This window comes from Balaenoptera ricei, chromosome 8, assembly GCF_028023285.1.
Source record: "Balaenoptera ricei isolate mBalRic1 chromosome 8, mBalRic1.hap2, whole genome shotgun sequence".
Classification (NCBI taxonomy): Eukaryota; Metazoa; Chordata; class Mammalia; order Artiodactyla; family Balaenopteridae; genus Balaenoptera; species Balaenoptera ricei.
This window is the reverse complement of record NC_082646.1, coordinates 98,404,352-98,423,361: the sequence shown is the minus strand read 5'-3', so window position 1 is coordinate 98,423,361 and position 19,010 is coordinate 98,404,352.

Here is a 19,010-nt window from a genome sequence, read left to right as displayed (position 1 = left end):
GTCAGGAGAGAGTGTGGTGACCTGCCACAGATGGGGACAAGGGACTCAAGTTCACTGAGCTCCAACTACATGCTAGCCACTTGCACAGCACTTTATCCTCACCACAGTCCATTCGGGCTGGTTATTGTTATTCCCATTTTATAGATGAGAAAACTGAGGCTCACCAAGGCAAAGTTGTTAGAAGCCAGACTGTAAACTGCTGGGAGCCAGAATATGGTGGATCAGAGCCTTGCTGTTGGTCCTCTGCCAGTCCCAGCCCTGGTCCAACTCTCAGTCCCCACACCTGTTTGGCAGCCCAGCCCCTCAGCCTTCATAGAGATTGAAAGACGAGGAGAGGAACGCAGTAGGTGCTCAGTGAGGGGGGTCCAGGTCTTTGTAGCCAGCTTCTTGGCTGTCAGGGCTGCTCAGTGTCAAACTCTTTAAATAGCCTCCCCCATCTCACCCCCAACAATCATCCCATCATATACACAGACACACACCCACACACATGAAACATCCAGAACAAATATGACCTCCCACTCAGGCTGCCTGTGTAGGTCGGAGGGCTTTTACATATTGGTAGTGATAGTGATGGAGGTGGTGATGATAGCGGTGATGGAGGTGGTGATGATAGTAGCGATGGTGGTGGTGATGGTGGTGATGGTGATGGTGATGGAGGTGATGGTGGTGGTGATGTTGGTGATAGAGGTGGTGATGATAGTGGTGATGATAGTGGTGATTGTGGTGGTGATGGAGGTGGTGATGGATGTGGTGATAGAGTTGGTGATGGAGGTTGTGATGATAGTGGTGATGGTGGTGATGGAGATGGTGATGATAATGGTGATGGAGGTGGGGATGATAGTGGTGACAGTGGTGGTGATGGTGGTGATGGAGGTGGTGATGATAACGGTGATGGTGGTAGTGATAATGGTAGGGATGGAGGTGGTGATTGTGGTGATGGTGGTGGTGATGGTGGTGGTGATGATGGTGGTGATGGTGGTGGTGATGGAGGTGGAGGTGGTGTTGGTGATGGTGGTTCTTGTGATCGCGATGGTGATAAACATCTTGTTTAGCCATACATAAATATATAATATACATATTATACCTACATAGTACAAAGAAAAGCAAGGATATGATTAACACTAATTATTGAGAAACTGTGCTGACAAATGCATGACATTTCCAAGAAACCGTAAGCTGTGCTGAGCATAAGACATGACCGGGCCACTCTGCAACCCCACGAGTGACATGGCACCCTCCTCTACACGGCCTTTCGGAGCCAGTGCAGCTCCCTCACCAGGACAACCCCAGCCCTGCTTTCACCCTCCGGCCTCCTAGATAAAGATAATCAGGTGCCGAGTTTTGGAGAGCACTTAGTCCAGACTGGACCTGCTTCCGCAGTCCTCCTTGGGATCATCCAATGCAAGCCCAGACCATGAAGGGGCTTTTCCAAACCCCACTCACCAAGAAACCGCAGAGCTCTCCCTGGGCTGTGTTCCCTTGCAGCTACGGGCTTAAGAAATCTAACATTTTCCTGCCACAAGTGTGTTCCTGAGTCTTTGGCTGGTTGGCTTCAAGAACACAATATTCAGCCCAGTGGTAACTAGGGCAAACGGGGTCGGGGCGTGCGGTGAGCAGAGGGGCAGGGCACACAGGGAGCTCGGAAGGCGCTGGCAGTGTTTCTTAGGTTAGTGGTGAATATTAGGCCTTCATTGGTTTGTTTATTATCTTATAAGTAAACATATTATTCTTTAAAACATGCAATATGTTAGCCCTAGCATGCACCTGCCCGCCACCCTGGAGTGCACCCTGGCTCCCCTCCCCTTTGCAGGCGCTGAGGGTGACGCGGGCACCAGAGCACAAGGACCCGAGTGGGGCAGGGGGGTAGTGGGGATGGGTGCCGCAGAGGCGGCGGGAACATAATATTCTTTTAAAAAATGCATATGTTATATAAATTATCTTACATGTATATAATGTTTCACAATAAAAAGTACACATAAAGAAGTTAATATAACAAGAACACAGAAGTCATATCCCTGCTGAAGGCCCAGGGAATAAATAGACTTATTCAAGATACCACTTGGCTTGAGACCAGCAGAACATCCTCCAGGCTGGCTCTTAGGGCCTCGGGGCAAGACCCCCCTGGAGGGAGGGAGTCTGGACAAGCAAACTGCTCCCTCCCCATTCAGGACCCTGCCCACCCACTCGCATCCTTGACCTGGGCCCTGGTGCTACCTCCCTTGGGGAGAAGAAATATTTGAGTGTTTGTTTAGAGACCCGATGTCCTTAAACTGCTGGGGTTTTTTTCTTTCTTTCTTTCTTTCATTCTTTCTTTCTTTCTTTCTTCCTTTCTTTCTCTCTTTCTCCCTCCCTCCCTCCCTCTCTCCCTCTCTCTCTTTCTCTCTTTCTTCCTTTCTTCCTTCCTTCCTTCCTTTCTTCCTTTCTTTCTTTCTTTCTTTCTTTCTTTTCTTTCTTTCTCTCTCTTTCTCTCTTTCTGTCTTTCTCTCTCTCTCTCCCTCTTTTTCTCTTTCTTTCTCTTTCTCCCTTTCTCCCTTTCTCCCTCTCTCTCTCTCTCTCTCTCTCTTTCTCTCTTTCTCCCTTTCTCCCTTTCTCCCTTTCTCCCTTTCTCCCTTTCTCCCTTTCTCCCTTTCTCTCTTTCTCTCTTTCTTTCTTTCTTTCTTTCTTTTTTTCCTCTATGTGTCTGCAGGTAATTTCATCTCCCCAGCACCCAGGGCATCAGCAGCCAGAGGGCAAGATGGAGAGGAGGTGGGGGGAGGATGGCAGGGCCACAACAGGAGGAGGCAGCTCCTGAACATCCTTGGGGCCCCCCCTTCCCCTACTTAGGAAGGAAGAGACAAGGCACAGAAGGGATGGGAGGAGCATGTGGGGAGCGCGTGAGGAGCCGGCATTCCCCCAGCATGGCAGTGACATCATGGGGATTCCAAAGCGTCTCCATTAAATCTTTTCCTGCCCCTGGGCCGTGGCACCTGCTATTCCTTCTGCCTGGACCATCCTTTCTTTGGCTTCTAATTGCAAGCACCTTTTCCTTCTTCAGGTCTAAAAATGGCCTTCTGTACACAGCTTCCCCTACCCATGGCCGTCTATAGGAGGCACCACCTATCCCACGCGCCTGGTCCTGGGTTACCACACTACCCTGCGTGAGTGGAGGGCGCTGACTGCAGGCTAGATGGGTGTAGATCTCCTTTTGACAGGCATCTATTGTGTTTTTACACAGCGATTTCTTTCCTGTTTTCTGTTGACTTTTGCAGCTACATCTGAAAATCAAATGGTACTTTTACGATTGTATTTACCTAAGCTATTTGAAGCAGTCATTTATTTAGCATGTGAACTATATTCCTCTCGATAGGTTAATCATAGCTATTGTGAACACTTTGAGAATGAACGGTTCCTGAAAGGGATCCCAGCCAGAAAATGCATTATTTAACCAAAAGAATACACTTTGGCATTCCGGTTATTTTTCTTCAGTGAAGCTTGATATTATTTTAACAAGCATAAGCTTTAATTACTGAACTTTTAACCTTTTGGGCTAGAAATATGAAATGAAGTCATTTTTAGATAAAATGGAAATAGAGCAATTTCAGCTTGGTCAATGAGAAACTTTTCAAATTTGGGGGTAGGAGGTGAATTCTGTTTTCGTTTTCTTGGTTTTTCATTGCCAGGAAAAACAGTACAAGATTTCCTGCTTTTTAATTTCCCAGATGATTTATAGCACAACGTTATTTACAGGAAAACATCAGAAGAAAATAATCTTTTTGCATCAACAGAAGGAATTTCGAGAGAGGTTATTCAGTTAATAGTCTTTGTGAATCCCTGGTCAGGTGTCTCCCTGCTTGAAACTTTTCGGGGGGGGGGGGGAAATCCCCTGTTCTTAGTACAGAGACCGAACTCCTTCGGAGCCCACGGCCCTAAGAGACCTGGCTCTTGTCTTTCTTCTTTGCTCATCTGCCGCCCCAGTGCCCCATGCTTCAGTCTGATTGGCCTTCTCTAGTTTCCCAAACAAAATCTGCCCTGCACTCTCTTCCTCCTGGCCCTTTATACACGCCGTTCCCTCTGCCAGGCTCATTTACCCTTCCTACCCTCTACTCGCCAGTCTTTCCTTGCACAGCTTGGATGTCACTTCGTCCTGGAAGCCTTCCCTGACACTCCTGAATGCGTGAGCGATGCATGCCCCTTCTCTTTGCTTGGATAGCTTCCCACGTATTCTCTATCATAATGTTTATCCTGCTATGTCACCCTGGCAATTCCTCTGTCTGCCTCCTTCGCTAGACTCTAAGCTCTTTGAGGGCAGGCACCATGTTTATTTGTTCACTACCGGATGCCTAGGGTCTGCCGTTGATGTTTGACACATAGGAGGTGCTTAGTGTCAGGTGAATAAATGACTACATGGCCGGAATTTGATTGATGTCCACCAAATGCTGGTATCACATCACTTATGGTTTAAAATTAATTGTTCTTAAATGGTTTCCACTTAGTCATTAATTTGATCATTTACTCCATCCACTCAATTATCTATATATCCAACCATCCATCCATCCATCCATCCATCCATCCATCCATCCATCCATCCATCTATTTCTGTAGCTAGGCAGAAACAATGAGGTTGAAATTGTAGTAAGTCTTAGGGAAGGAAAAAAATCAGGATCTCTGACGTTAACATCAGAATATAGGTCAGACTCGGCAAGTCAGAAACTAAGCAGGGAGTGAAAGACACAGCAGAGAAATGGATCACCCAGAAGAAGCTAAGCAATTCAAGCCTCACACACATATGGTGACCCAATAAATGTTGACTCTCTCCTCCCCTCCCTTCTTCCCTCCCTCCCTCCTTCCCTCCTTCCCTCTTTCCTTCCTTCATTAAACTTTCATGGAGACCTCTTTCTGGGCCAGGCCCAGTCCTGAGGACGGTTGAATTAGACCCAGATTTCAGCCTTGGTGGTGCTCTGACTTTATAGTACAGGCACAAAAAATGATACAGAATTACAAACTGGCCTGTGCCCTGAGAGAGGCCCAGATAATGTTTCCTGAGGAGGGAAGGCTGCGTGGAGGAGGGGTCATTTAAACTGGATCTTGATGGATGGGTAGGATTTGGATATGTGAGAGTGAAGGAAGAGCATTCTAGAAGGAAGCCATCAAATGAGCAGAGACACAAAGGTGGGATAAATCTGGGCAGGTCTAGGGAATCTAGCAGGCTGGGGGGAAGGCAGTGGGAAGAGGAGGAGAAGCAGGGAGAAGGTTAGGGAGGGGGCTTAGGACCACAGCCCCAGCCTTGGAGGCCAGCTGAGGAATGACAGATTGAGGAACTCATTCATCTAACAAGTTTGTTTGTTTTATGTTTGGTTTAGCATTTACGTTGCCACTTTAGGGCCTGCAGCCTCTTCCCTGGTGGACCTGGCCTGGCCTTGTCCGTCCTCCCCTCCCCTGCAGGCAGCAGAGTCTCTGTAAAGGAGCATATCATGGTGCCCTTCCCCTGCCTATAGCCCATCATGGCCCCCTAGTGCCCTGAGCACAAATTCTAAGCTTCTTGTCCTGGACTGCAAGCACCGCCCCCCCTCCCCCCCAGGACATCCCCCCACGCCTCCTAGGCCTCATGGGCTTTTGTATACTTCCTCGAATGGTCCCTGTGTTTTCCACTGTTTGAGACAGTCGCCAGCCCCTACTGCCCACTGGGGGCAGATATGAATTCCTTGGGGACTCTTGCCCCACTTCCCAGGCTGAGTCAAGGGCCCCTCCCTGCCTGACCACACGTGTTGCTGCCTGTTTGTTTATCCAGCTCCCCCACTGAACTGTGAGCTCCTTGGCAGAGAGACTATTTGCGGTGCTTTTTTTTTTTGGCCGCGCCACGTAGCACGAAGGATCTTAGTTCCCTGACCAGGGATCGAACCCGAGCCCCCTGCAATGGAAGCAAGGAGTCTCAACCACTGGACCGCCAGGGGACTCCCTGTGGTGCTCATTCTATCACCACTCCAACCCCAGCTCCGCAGTGCCTCGGGTGGAGCAGGCCCTGGTTTCCTGGGGGTGGAAGGGCAGGAGTGAGAAGGCCTTCGATGGGCCTCCGCCTCCCCCCTCCCAGCTCCCTGCATCCCCCCAGGCTGGAGGGGCAGCTGCCACCACCTGCAGAAGGTGTGAAGTGGGACCGCTGCACTTGGGAGGAGGCCCTGGCAGGTCTGGCAGCTCCAAGGCTGCCTCCAGGGGGGAGGAAGGCTCCTGCCGGGCTAGAGGATGAGGCAGGGGTGCCCAGCGGCAGCCTGAATCCAACCCCCTCCCCCGGGTCTGGGTGGGAAGGAAGCACCTCCTCCTTCGTGGTCTGGCCAAGAAGGACCGTGACTTCCGGACTCCGCATTCATTTTGCCCTTTTTCCCTTTTTCTTTGTTTATCTTTCCAGCTAGACCCGCCTGGGGCTATTTTTGCTTCCTCGTTGTTCGGCAGCCTGAGCAGCCTTGTGGCTTTAATTGGCCCGTTTTCTGCATGCTGGAAAGACGTTCCCTCCTGGTCCTGCTGCCCACCCCCATCCCCCCATGGGGCCTGAGAGTAAAAGCTAGGAGTGAGACTAATTATGGAGAGAAAGGCAGACAGAGACAGACAGCTCAGGAAAAGGGGACAGAACCAGAGACAGAGACTGATAGAGACCGGGGCAGTGGGGGGGCATCAGCAATACAGAAGAGTGGGAGCCTGGAGAAATAAAGATAGACGTAAATCATTGAGGTAAGGCAGAGAGAAACACAGAAAGACAAAGAGACATACAGAAACAGATGGATTTATATTCATACTGAACAACAAGAGCAAGACAGAGATGGCCAGCTACGTCGAGGAGGAGGGTGGCAGCTGGGCGAGGTGGGGGCGGGGCATGGAGGGCTCCAGCAGCATCCTGCTTCTCTGGGCCTAACTGCGACACCGGGATGATGGATGACAGATTTGTGCTATCTGCAGGGGACGGTTGGCAAGGATGTCAAAGTGTTTTGTAAATGGTAAGGTCCTTACAAACGGGGAGAGGGAGGGGATCGTTATTCTGAGGCGGGGGCTTTACAAGTGTCCATCTTCGTGCCTCTTGCATTTTATGTGAGTTAGGGTCGGGCAGGCAGTACTGGCCACACTGATTTGTTGTTTTGTTCCTATAGCAAACACCAGCTGATCATCTACTGCCAGTTTCCAGCCTCCTTTCTGGGCTCCGAAGGTACACGGTGACTGGGGCAAGGCTGCTGTCCTGCTCAAGGTGGGGCTGCATTGGGGGATGAGCGGAGGCTTAAAGTTTGTTGCAAACATTGTACTAAGGAGGGGCTGATACTGGTAGCTCCACTATCTCCTGGCACTTGCTTTAGCCGAGGGGTGTCCAGAGGGGGCACTCCCTACCTCCCCCTGGGTGCAGGCGGGGACAGCTTCCTAGAAAAGGCAACCTCGGAGAAGGCTTTGAAGCCTTTCCCAAGTGACGAGGGCAGGGAAGGAGTTCCAGGTAGAGGGATCAGCCTATGCAAAGCGCAGGGATATGGATGTAAGGGGAGGAGGGCACCCAGGCAATGGAGAGTGAGGGTGGAGGTCAGGGTGATGAGTCTGGGAAGGTAGGCGGGGCTGGATTGCAGGGGCATCGAATGCCAGGCAAGGACTTGGGGCAAATTGGTGGTGAGGTCCAGCAAAAGGATTGCATGGTCAAATCCTGGTCTTTTCAGAGAAATCCCACTGACACAAGCTGGGATAGGAACAGGGGGGTCTTGGGCTGGGAGGGGGTGAGGAGGCTGGGGCAAAGGTCCCGGGGAGAGAAGGAGGGTTTGGATGGGGAAGGAGGGCCATGGCGAGCGCTCCTGGGCAGCTGGCTGAGGGTACTTGGCTTCTTGTGCCAGCACAGCTGTCTCTCCCTGGCCTGTCCCATGACCCCAGGGCCACAGAAACCTAGAGCGGGGCTTCACGGCAGCTTTGAGACTGGCTAGTCCACGACTCTCAAGCTCAGGTGACTTCAGAGGCCGTGGAAGGTAGCTGGAGTGAGACAGGAGGAGATGGCGCGGCTGGGCCACACTGGGGGACGCATTTGAGTTGCAATTTTTGGAAAACAAGATGTTGGCCGGAAGAAATGGCTGGTTGAACTTGCCGCTCAGGCACCCCTAATTTTCCACCTCTGACTTCACCCTTCCCCGACATTTCACAAGGGGGGAAACTGAGTCCCAGAGTGGGCGAGAGGCTTGTCCAAGCGTGAGGTCCTGGTACTCACCATCCAGCTGGACGAACACCCCCATTTACAGAGGAGGAAACTGAGTCTCAGGGAGGTGAAGTGGCTTACCTGAGATCACCCAGCTCTGGGGGAGGGGGCGGGCGGAGGGGGCTGGCCACATCCCCAGGCAACATTCATTTCAGGAGAATGACTCAGCCCCTTCCGCCAGCGCAGACTGAGAGAAAGAGAAACCTCAGAGGTGCAGGGAACTGCTAATCGCCCGAGGAGAAAGAAGTGGTGGTGGAAGGGAGAGGTCAGCTAATGAGAGGGCGGCAGGGGTGGACACATCACCGTAAGAACCGTAGGAAGTGACAGTGGGGTCGGGGGGAGAGAATGAGGATCCCCAGGGGGAGGGGTTCCAGCTCCTAGACACAGCTGACCAACTGAGGCCTACAGCCACCAAGCAGCTGCCGGGCAGGGGGCCCGGGCCAGGGCTGGGGGCAGCTCAGCCTCAAAGGCCCAAATCACCCCAGCCTGGGGCCTGCTGGGCTGCTAATTATTCGAGGCAGAAACCCTGCCAAGCTGGACTTTAGAAAATAATCATCACAACCAATAATAATGCCTCCTGCCTGCTCTGAGCTTTTAAGTCGTTCAGCTACGAGCAAGCAGCCTCGTCTCATTTGGAGAGAATGGGCAGAGGGGTTTGCTGCAGGCCCTAAGAGCAGGAAAGAGTCCAAGAGAGGTCAAAGTCGGCCAGTTTTACCTCCTCAAGGCTCAGGTTTCCTCAACTGTAAAATGGAGATGGTGGTCTCTGCCTCTGCCTCTGTTTATCTTTTCAGCCTCAGCTTTTACCTCAGACGTCCCCAATCCCTCTCACTCCATCCCCAAACACACACACTCCTCATTACAATCCAGACCCACAGAACTGTTGATTGACTCCTCTGAGGTCTCTGCCTTTGTTCTGCATCAAATGCCAACCTGCTCCAGCATCAGGTCATCACAGTGAACTCCTCTTCATCCTACAAAGTCCAATGCCACCTTCTCTGTGAAGCCCTCCCTGATTCTCTTTCAACAGAGTTATTCACTCTCTCTGAGGTCCCACTGTTCTGTGTACATTATAGTGAGATATTATACTTATATCTTTGCCCATCTCTTTCCCCTCCAGCCTGGAACTTCTTTGAGGCAAGGGAGACTAGACCTTACTTACCTCTGTACTCCCAAAGCCCAGAACAAGTCTAGCACACAGTGAGTACTCAAATAATAGTTCCTGAATCGAATGATCACACCAGCTTATGTTTGTCACTTTCTGTGTCTGCTTCTTCCACTAGACTGGGAGCCTCCTGAAGGCAGGTCTGAGCCCTATTCATCTTTATATGTAGTACCTGGCACAGAGCAGGTTCTCAATAAGGGTTGGCAGGTGAAAAGCAAGATCTATGGGAAAAGAAAGAAAAGAAACAAATCCTTAGATGGAAGAGAAGTAAGATAAGCACATCATTCAGAGTGTGTGTCCTTGAGGGGGTGGTGTGTCTGTCTGCATGTTCATGGTATATGTCTGCATATGTGTGTATGGGTATTATTTGTGGGGTTATGTGTGCAAGTATGTAAGGATGTAGATGTTGTTTGCTGTGTGTGCATGTGTATTATTGTGTGTGGTGTATGGGTATTACTGTATTACTGTGTGTAAGTTTTCTTTGTCTAGAGTCTATGGGTAAGTCTGTGTGTGTATAACTGTATATGTGTCTGTAGTTTGTGTGGAAGTGTGTGCTTTGTATGTGTGTATGCAGATGTAGTGTTGCATCAGAGTTTGGAAGGTGAAGTAGGAGGGAGAAGAATAGACAGAACTTGTGATTGTCACATGCCAAGTACAAAGAGCGAGAACACATGGCTCTTCCCAGCAGAGACCCACATGCCCTGTAAGGCCCATCCCCAGGGTCTACTCCATTCATTCATTCCTTCACTCACTGATGCTGACTCTGCTGGGCCCTCTGCTGGTTGCTCAGGATCTGACAAGTCTCCTCCCTCTAGCAGTGCCCAGTTTCCTGGGGGAAGGCATGCAATAAACAGTCACGGAAGTGGGCAATCAGCACCACGACAGAGGAACACAGGGGATGTGGGAGTGCCAAGGAGGGGCCCTAATGCAGTTGGGGGGTCAGAGCAGGCTTCCCAGAGGAGGTGCCATCCCGCTGAGCCCCGGGACAATTGTCTTGCCTGGGATGGCTTTCCTGGGCAGCCAAAGTCAGCTGTGGACCTCTGCCTGGGGCTCCCTGCCTGGAGGACCCCTCCTCTCCTCCAGATGCCAGCTCAGCCTGGTTTGCTGGAATCCCCGTCTTTGTTGTCTCCCTGCCCCTCTCCCTCTGTCCGCCCTCCCAGCAAGGCCCTGCAGAGAAGAGGACTATTCTAACTAGGGAAGAATGAGAAGAAAACCAGCGATGAGAAAATGGAGAAGGCTCCTGGCACTTCCTTCCACAGGGGCCCCGGCCACGTGCCCCTCGGCCTCTGGAGCACTGGTGGACATGGACTTGTACATGCCCAGACTATCCGTCAGCCTGGCGGTTCCCGGAGGGCAGAGGAACATTTTTCATAGTCTCCTCCTCACCCCGTGCACAGGGCCGGGGTGGCAGGAAGTTCAGACCTCTGTGGTTAGACTGACCTGCAAATTCTACAGCCAAGTGTGGGCAAAAAAACCCAAACTGGTTGACAAAGGAAGTTGGTCAGCAGACCAGACTCTGGGAGAGAAAAGATCAGGTTCTTGTGACTAAGGTGATTTTAAATCCTTATTCATAGGCAGGCCTAGAATTCATTTTTACTTTTCCATTTAAGAAAAAAGCTTGAGCGAATGAGATGGCAAACAGGCCAGAATTCTGAAAGCTGCAGTTCCATTTAGTGCGTCTGTCTCTTACTGAGCACCTATTATGCACCAGGATCCGTGCTGCACACACAGGGCCTGGAAGCTGCGGCCCAGGGCAAGTTACGGGACTAGGATGTGACTCAGGTCCCCGCCTGGGGCTGCAGAGCAAGGGCAGCTTCTGTTTGGTTGGAGGAGAATCTGGAAGAGCTTCACGGAGGAGGTGATATTTGAGACGCGCTCTGAAGAAGGAAAGATGTTTTCAAGGAAGAGATCAGCCTGTGCAAAGGCCCAGAGGTGGGAATGGCGGGTATTTAAAAAAAAATAGTCAGCAGCACCCTTTGACTTTGAACTCAAATGCTGGTGAATCCAGGGAGGCATGGAGTGGTGCAGTGAACTCAAATGTGAGGACCTAGTGCCGTCCCGGGCTCCAATCCTCCACGACATGCTGTGTGGCCTTGTTCCATTCACTTCCTGTCTGTGCGAGCTTTTATGGGTGACAGACCGCAGACAGGAAATGTGGCTGCAAAGACTATGAGTGAGGGCTCTGACGTCCTTGCCGTGCCCGGGGGCAGATTGCTTTTGTGTGTCGAGTTTGAGGAAGCACAGCGTGGTGGTTAAGGGCGTGGGCTCCAGGACCAGACTACATGGGATTCAATCCCAGCTCTGCTACACACACTCACTGAATCCTGGGGCGAGGTCCCTAACCTTTCTCTGCCTCTGTTTCCTCATCTGTAAAGTGGGGATAGTAAGGAAACCTGCTTCATATTGGTGCTGTGGGGGACTGAGCGAGCTAATAGATGTCAAATGCTGAGGGCAGTACCAGGCACACGCTCCGCAAGGGTGTGATTGTCTCCTCTCAGCCCGCACACACCCCAGCATTTCTGCAGACCGTACTCAAGGCGGCCACTGTCCATCAATTGTTGCTTTACCTGATTTGACCCAATCAATCTCCTCACTGTTGATGGGAAAAGTGAGTCCAGGTGATGAGAAGTCCCTGCCCGGGGTCTCTGTGATTTAGAGCTGGGATTCACGGTTTCCTGAACCTGAGACCAGAGCCTGTTGCATTACAGTGAGTTATGAGGATGTGTTTACAGACAAAAATCCCATAAGTGCTCAAGATGAAAACTTCTGGAACCTTAGTCTCCCGTCTAGGAAGCAGCTAGCTGATCTCCAGGGCCTCCCAGCTCTGCCAGCTGTGACCCTCACCCGCAGGGCTGGCCCAGAGGAGCAGCCCCGGGGGTGGGGGATGGCCAGTACCCCCTCCTCTCCTGCACGGTCGCCCCTCCCCATCTGAGGGCAGCTCAGATCTCTGCTTGCTCTCCTGGCCCTTTTCTTTGGTCCCTTCTAGGAATCTCCATCTCCAGCCCCAGCCTGGGGTCTGGGGCCTCTCAGGGAAGAATGTGTGTCCCCTCAGCTGGCCCTTGAGGAGAGGGGTCAGGTACCCCGCCCCTGGGTGGGCCCTGGATGGGTCCACTCCAACGGCCAGCAGCAGCCTTCAGAGACACTCTGGGACCAGGTGACCTGAGTGTGAGTGGCCTCAGGCAAGAGGATGGGGCCTCCAAGCTTTGAAAGCAGAACTTCTTCCAGATAAGCACGGGGCTTCCAACCTTTCGGGACAAAACCCAAAGAAGCGCTTCCAGGGTGGGGTTCAAAGACCATGCACCAGAATCACCCGGCTGGCGGGAGTAAAGGAGGTTCATTGAAAATGCAAATCCCTGGGCCTTACCCAAGACCTGCTAGATTAGACTCTGGGGGCTGCAGCCCAGGAAACTGCCTGTGAGCCAGGTCCCGTGATCCTGCACACCAGGTGGGAGAACCTCGGGCTCAAGGGACAGCAGAGGTGGGGAAACCGTAGTGCTGGGAATCCTTAGTACCGTCCGCGCCCGGTCACCATGTGACCTGAGGGACGCCAGGGAGTCCGCTTGTCCTGATGAGCAAGCCTGAGCCTTCTCTCCTTTTTTCCCCAGCTGCCCACACTGCTCACACGTTCCCCGCAGTTTCTAAATTCAAAATGGGGCAGTTTTAGCTGTGTATCAACTCCCTTCCCCTGGGCAGCCTGCCTGCTGGGGAGGGGTCTGCGCTCCCGTTCTTTTGGGGCTTTCAGGCAGGGGACAAGGATGGCACCCAAGGGCCCTGCTGTAGGTCAGAGCTGGGGGTGGGGGGTTTCCTGGCCTAGAGCATCCTCTGACTTTCTGGACACAGCTAGGCCTCCTCGCCCCTTCCTTCTAGAAGTCCCAGTCTTTTCCATCCGCCCCCTTGGCAGCCTGGGACCCATGAGGCTCACCTGTGAAGGGACGCCCAGGCTGGGCCCTGGAGCTGGCGCTGGATGGGGGTGGGGAAGCTGACACCCACTCCGGCCCCTGCAGATGGTCTGATGCCTCATCCACTCGGCAAGCGTTCCTCGAACACCTGCTGAGTGTAGCTTGCTGTGCTGGGTGCTAGAGGGATGTGAGTGGGGGAAGGGAGACCATTTGGGGGCGCAGAAAGAAATAGAAGACTGGGGGAGTGCAGAAGCCCACACACGGGTTTAGAACAATCACTAAGCAGCACGCTAGGCAGAGTGAGACGCGCTCGTCTAAATCCAATCTGCACACGCTTGCTCAGCCGGCCCCAGGCTAACTGTCTCAGGAGTGCAGCATGTGCGCTGGGGTGGAGGGGGGCAGGAGAGAGACAGCAACAAACAGGGCTTGAGTTCTAGACCTGAGGCCACCACGGACTTGCTGTGTGGCCTTGGATAAGTCGATTTCCCTCTCAAGTCAGTCCTCCTCCCCTCCCCCATACAGGCTCTCCCCCAGAGATACTACCTGGAAAATGGCAGACTTAAACCAAATTTGCCTGCCACTGGGCAGGGGATGTGGCTTCTTGGTCACCTTCGTAGACTCTCAGCTGGAGGTCTGACATCATCCCAACAGGCAATATAGGATAATTGTTAGGAATCATGTGATTTGGGTTCATAGACTTCCATGGAAAGCAAGCTGCATCACTTCCATGGCAATGTCCCTATCTATAGAATGGGCAGATCTTAGGCACCATTGGAAGGAGGATTGGGTGAGATAATCCTGGCTAGGGGAGGGGTTGCCTGGATGGGCACTCAAGGATGGGGCAGGGGATGTGTAGTTCATAAACAAAGCAGTGGTTTTCCCCTTTGCTTTTATTCATTATTGTTAATCACAATATTTACTTTTTGGGGGGTTCCAAAGAGTACAAGAGCAGAGAGAGGCTTACTGCTATGAAAGACTGCATGAAGTATGAGGTTAAGGAATCTCAGGACGAAGGGGCCCAGTGCAGTGCCCGGAAGGTGGGAAGCTCCTGTGGCTTTTAGAAGACATGGCTTTTCCCCAGTTCCTCTCCTTTACATCTTCCACTGACTCTTTTCTCACCTTTCCCCTTCTCGGCCATATCTGCTCCCTGAAGACAGTCGGAGCCCTCCATTCTGTCCAGTAACTAGCTGAGCCTCTCCCCTCAGCAATTTGGTCCTGGTCTAAGCCTGGTCCCTCCCCTAATTGAGTAGCATGTAGTTTAGGAGTTATGTGTGCAGTGTTTGAAAATGGAGACCCATGTTCCAATTCTGGTTTGCTATTCACTGGCTGTGTGATCTGGGACAAATTACTTAGCGTCTCTGTGCTTCAGCTTCCTCCTCCATAAAAAGGACTAATGAAATGACACCATAGGGCTCTTGTAAAGATGAAATGAGCAAGTACATGTAGAACAGCGCTTACTAAAATGCTCAATCAACATGTTGGCTGTTCTTCAGGTTAAAGCCCCACAGGCTATTGGATGCCTTCTGTTTCCTTAACTTTAACAGAGCTGTCTCCCTGCCAGTCGTGCTGGAAATTGGAGGAGTGAATAAGGAGATGAATCCATGTGAGCACGTGGTCAAATAGAAGTTTCCCTGGAAAGGCAGGAGGTGAGGCGTCCAGGGAGAGCCTGTCTGGATGTCTTCAGCTGTTGTGGGCCTGCAGGTTGTCATGGAATGAGCTGCTGACGCTTGCTGAGCAGTTTTCAGTATATAAGGACCTGGGGCTGCAGGGGCATGTCTGGTGAGCCTGCTGGGGGCTGGGTTCCACCGAGAAGTTTCCTCCAAAGGAACAGGGCTTGAGCAAGGAATAGCCAGGAGAGAGGAGGAGCAGAAGCTGTGTGATGGCTGGAGCAAACTGATCTGAGCTGTGGCGTGTTAAAATTCTTCCCCCTCCTCCCCCTTCCCTCTCCTCTCCCCACCCCTCTCAGAAAAATGATCTTATCATGATCAAGCAGAAGAGAAAATTCAATCCAAGAGCATTTTACGTAAATATCTTTAAGAGTTGTGACATCCTAAGAGTTCAAAAGAAGGAAGATTCCATCCACTTCAAAAATCTTGATTTAAAAGTGTAAACACATGAAGACATAATCAAATGTAAGCATGTAATCAACCTCCTGTAGGCGTACACAGATGAATTAAGGAGTGTGTATATTACCAGAATCCAGAGATTGGGCCAGGGAGTGGGGAGACAAGCCCTTGGTTTTTTTGGTTTTTTTTTTTAAGCCCACAACAGAGAACCTGGAAACGGTTCAGGGAGGCCTCTAGGGCAACAGCAAGAACTTAACCAGTATCCCAGGAGAAATTTCCTACCTAAGCAACCTCAGTTAGCCAGCTCATAACTGCCCCCTTTAGGGCAGGCAGCCCCAGTTAACTGGGATAATGGTTTTCTTTCATGGCTGCACATCTTTGAACTCCAGAAGGATTTGGGGTTACATTTAGACAGGCTTATGGGAATCAGAACCATAGTGTTTTATTTTTGTGTTATATGCTTACTTGTAATGCTAAGATAATTTGGCCTATTAAAGCGAGACTCTAATCATCCTAATTTAAAAATATAATTGAGTAGTTAACTTCGATGTGTGAGTTTAAGTTAAAATCTTATGAAGCTTATGCTCAGAAATAGATTATTTAAGAGAAGTTTAGGTTCACCACACATACACATTTAATTGACTAGATGTAAAAGAATTAGTTGAGTACCCAGGGAGATTTTGTTAAAAACAGGCAAATGAATTAAAAAAGAAATCTAACAGATGACGCTAAGAATTCTTTTGAGACATACCATACACTCAGAAAAGTCCCCAGATCACAAGGTGAGCCTGAACCAGGTCAAGAAATCTAACATTGCTGGAACCCCAGAAGCACCCCTCTCCCCACAATCCCATGTCTCCTCCAGTCACTCCCCCTCCAAGGGAAACCACTCACTCAAAACATTACATTTATAAATACGATATGAATTGTTTGAGGCATGTCTAATTAATTACTTACAGTTATAAACAGGACCAAGTATCATTCAAAGGCTTCTTAGAAGCAGTTGCTGAAATCTGCTCAGTATAAACAGAGAAAGATTTGTAAGCAGATTTAAAAGCTTAAGAGAGAGCTAGGGTTAAGAATCTGGCAGTTTAATAAATGGAACTGTAGTTATTTAAACTCAAAGTAAACTTCTCAGTAGTCTTTTTTGGGCACAATCACCACTTGTGAAATCACCACAAAAAGTAAACAAACATGTGTCAAGTCTGGTTCAGAGTCATAGGCCAAAGCCTTGAAGGAATCTTCTTTAAATTACACATCATGCCTCTGGACTTTCCTTAGGGGAAGAGCACATCCCCAGTTCCCGAGGCTTGCTTCCAAAGCCACGTCTTTGTAGCTCTCCCTCTTCTTTAAATGGCATTAGCCTATGATTTACTTCAAAATACTTCAGATAGACAATGTGACATATCTTTTATGTTACTTTTAATCTAGACTCAAGGATAGTCAGCTAAAGCAAATAGGAGTACATACTCCCAGCATGAGTGGTTAGTATTTGAAAGATCAATCAAAAGTCCACAATTCATAGGAGCAACTACAACCATTTCAGTTGTCTTTATCTCCAATCAGCACCGGAGGTGTTGTTCATTTGCATAATGGGTGTAGAGTGACTTTTCATTGGTGAATGCAGTGTGTCAGCAATGTGTTGATTGGCTGGGGATACAATCCAGGCACCAGCACTCTTGTAGAACAAGGTCTTAGAATCCAGCGGGTCCTAAAGGTTCAGAATGTCCATCTGCTCTTGTGCATGACTTACCTCTAGAATCTCAGCTGAATTCAGCGTTAATACTGTTGCATCTGCCTTGGGTAAATCTTTCATACAAGAAACATCTAACAGGATGAGACCTGGGGCTTTATGGAGTTCCAGAGCAGAAGTTTTGTGGCCCACTTGGTGATATATAATGTGTGCTTGCTAATAAATGTGTGTGTGCGTGTGTGTGTGTGTGTGTGTGTGTGTGTGTGTGGCCAAATTCGGTGTGAGACTTGCTTTCATTGTAACTTACCTCCTGGTAGCCAGGTTGTGGAGGAGAAGAACTTGAGCCCTCTCCTCCCTCTACCTGACAAAGGTTATTGATATTTACTACAGTGAGTCCAATATTTGTGAATGACCCAACTGGTTTAGTAGCGAAGCCCAGCGGTGGGCCATAGGTGGGTGGGTCGGGGTGGGAGGCCATGGAGCCAGTTGGGAGACATATCTTTGGGTGAGGATGTTTCTGACCCTCCCACTCCCTGGCTGTCATCTGCTCCAGCTCTGGGTAGGGGTGTTTGGGGCTCAGCTCCCTCGGACTCTGTGAAAACCTGCCCAGGAAGTCTTGACCTCACCCCTGGCCAATCCCACACCAGGACCTGGAAGTTTGGGTGTGAGGTGGGTCTACTCAGAATACAGCCTGGGGCTCCTGTGGGATGCTTCTGTCCTCTCCGATACTTGATGTCAAAGTGCCTGCTCTGACAACATCCTACAGCCTGCTACCTATAGGTGCACATTTCAGGGACAGCCTCCAGGTTGCCTTGAAGGGTCAGTGACTTCTCTTGGAAGTGCTCCTTGGAGGTCCGTTTGGAAATGACTCTTTTGACAAGGAGACAGAAGGTATTTAGCAGAGGCCTCCCTGCCCCACTCCACTTCCTTTCTTCCTTCCTTCCTTCTCCCTCCCTCCCTTCCTTTCAATCATCCTGAGTGTGGCGCTCTCTCGGTCCAAACTGGGTACAAGCCAATCAAGCGTACATATCATAATTCAGCTCTCTGGGAACCTTGCTCTGCCTTAAAGGACACTGACTTTTTTTCTACTTTCAGCTTCTCACAGCAGCAGAGAAGCTCAAACTAGGGCCCTGGAGAAGAGGTCCCTTTTTGGTTTAAATCCTCAAGGTCACTCCAGCAGCCCCCTGACCATACCAACAGTAAAGTTCCCCCTTCCCTTCACTCTACCAAAACCTCTGGGCACGCAGGACCCCAGGAGCTTCCAGAACACTCCAGACTCTGCAGCAGGACCAGCCTTTCCTGGAGAAGCCCTCCGCACCTGCCCCCCAAGGACTCCCTCCACTCTGACACCACAGGTGTCCTAATGGCATCCTTCCCCCTAGCTAAGCCCTGGTCCCCAGCCAGCAGGGAGGCGGTGTTGTCTTCACATCCATCTGCTGCTCTACTTTTCTTCCCAGCTGGCCAATCAAGGTCATGGTGCTAGCCGTGGTTATTTGGAGGAAAACAGCTTACAAGATATTGGGAAGGGTGGGGAGGGAGATGGAGAGCCCAAAGTGGGCGATATTTTGGGAACAATTTTTAAGGTAATATGAAATTTGCTCGTTGTTAGGATCCTTGTGGGAAAACACAGAAGGAAGTGGTGTCAAATGGCCCTGGTGTCAAATGGCTCTGTCAACAGCTCTGTCTGCGAGCTGTAGGGAAGGGGGTTAACAGACCGTTTATTTGCGCTCAACCCCCCTCCAGCAGAAGGAGCAGGTTCCCCCCTCACCCCGTCTGTCTCCCATCTTTTCTCCCACCTATGCTCTCCTCTGTCTCAGAACCTGGTTCTGCCTCTGGGAACTGACGGTGGGCGACCCCTGCCTCCAGTCTCTCGTGCATGCAGTTCACCTAGTGTAGTGATGGCCCATCCTGGCAGTTACTTCCCAACAGTAGAAGTCACTTTGTCCACAACATCCACACCCTCTGGAGTCTGATTAGGAATTGAGCCATTTTAACCCATCTGGATAGG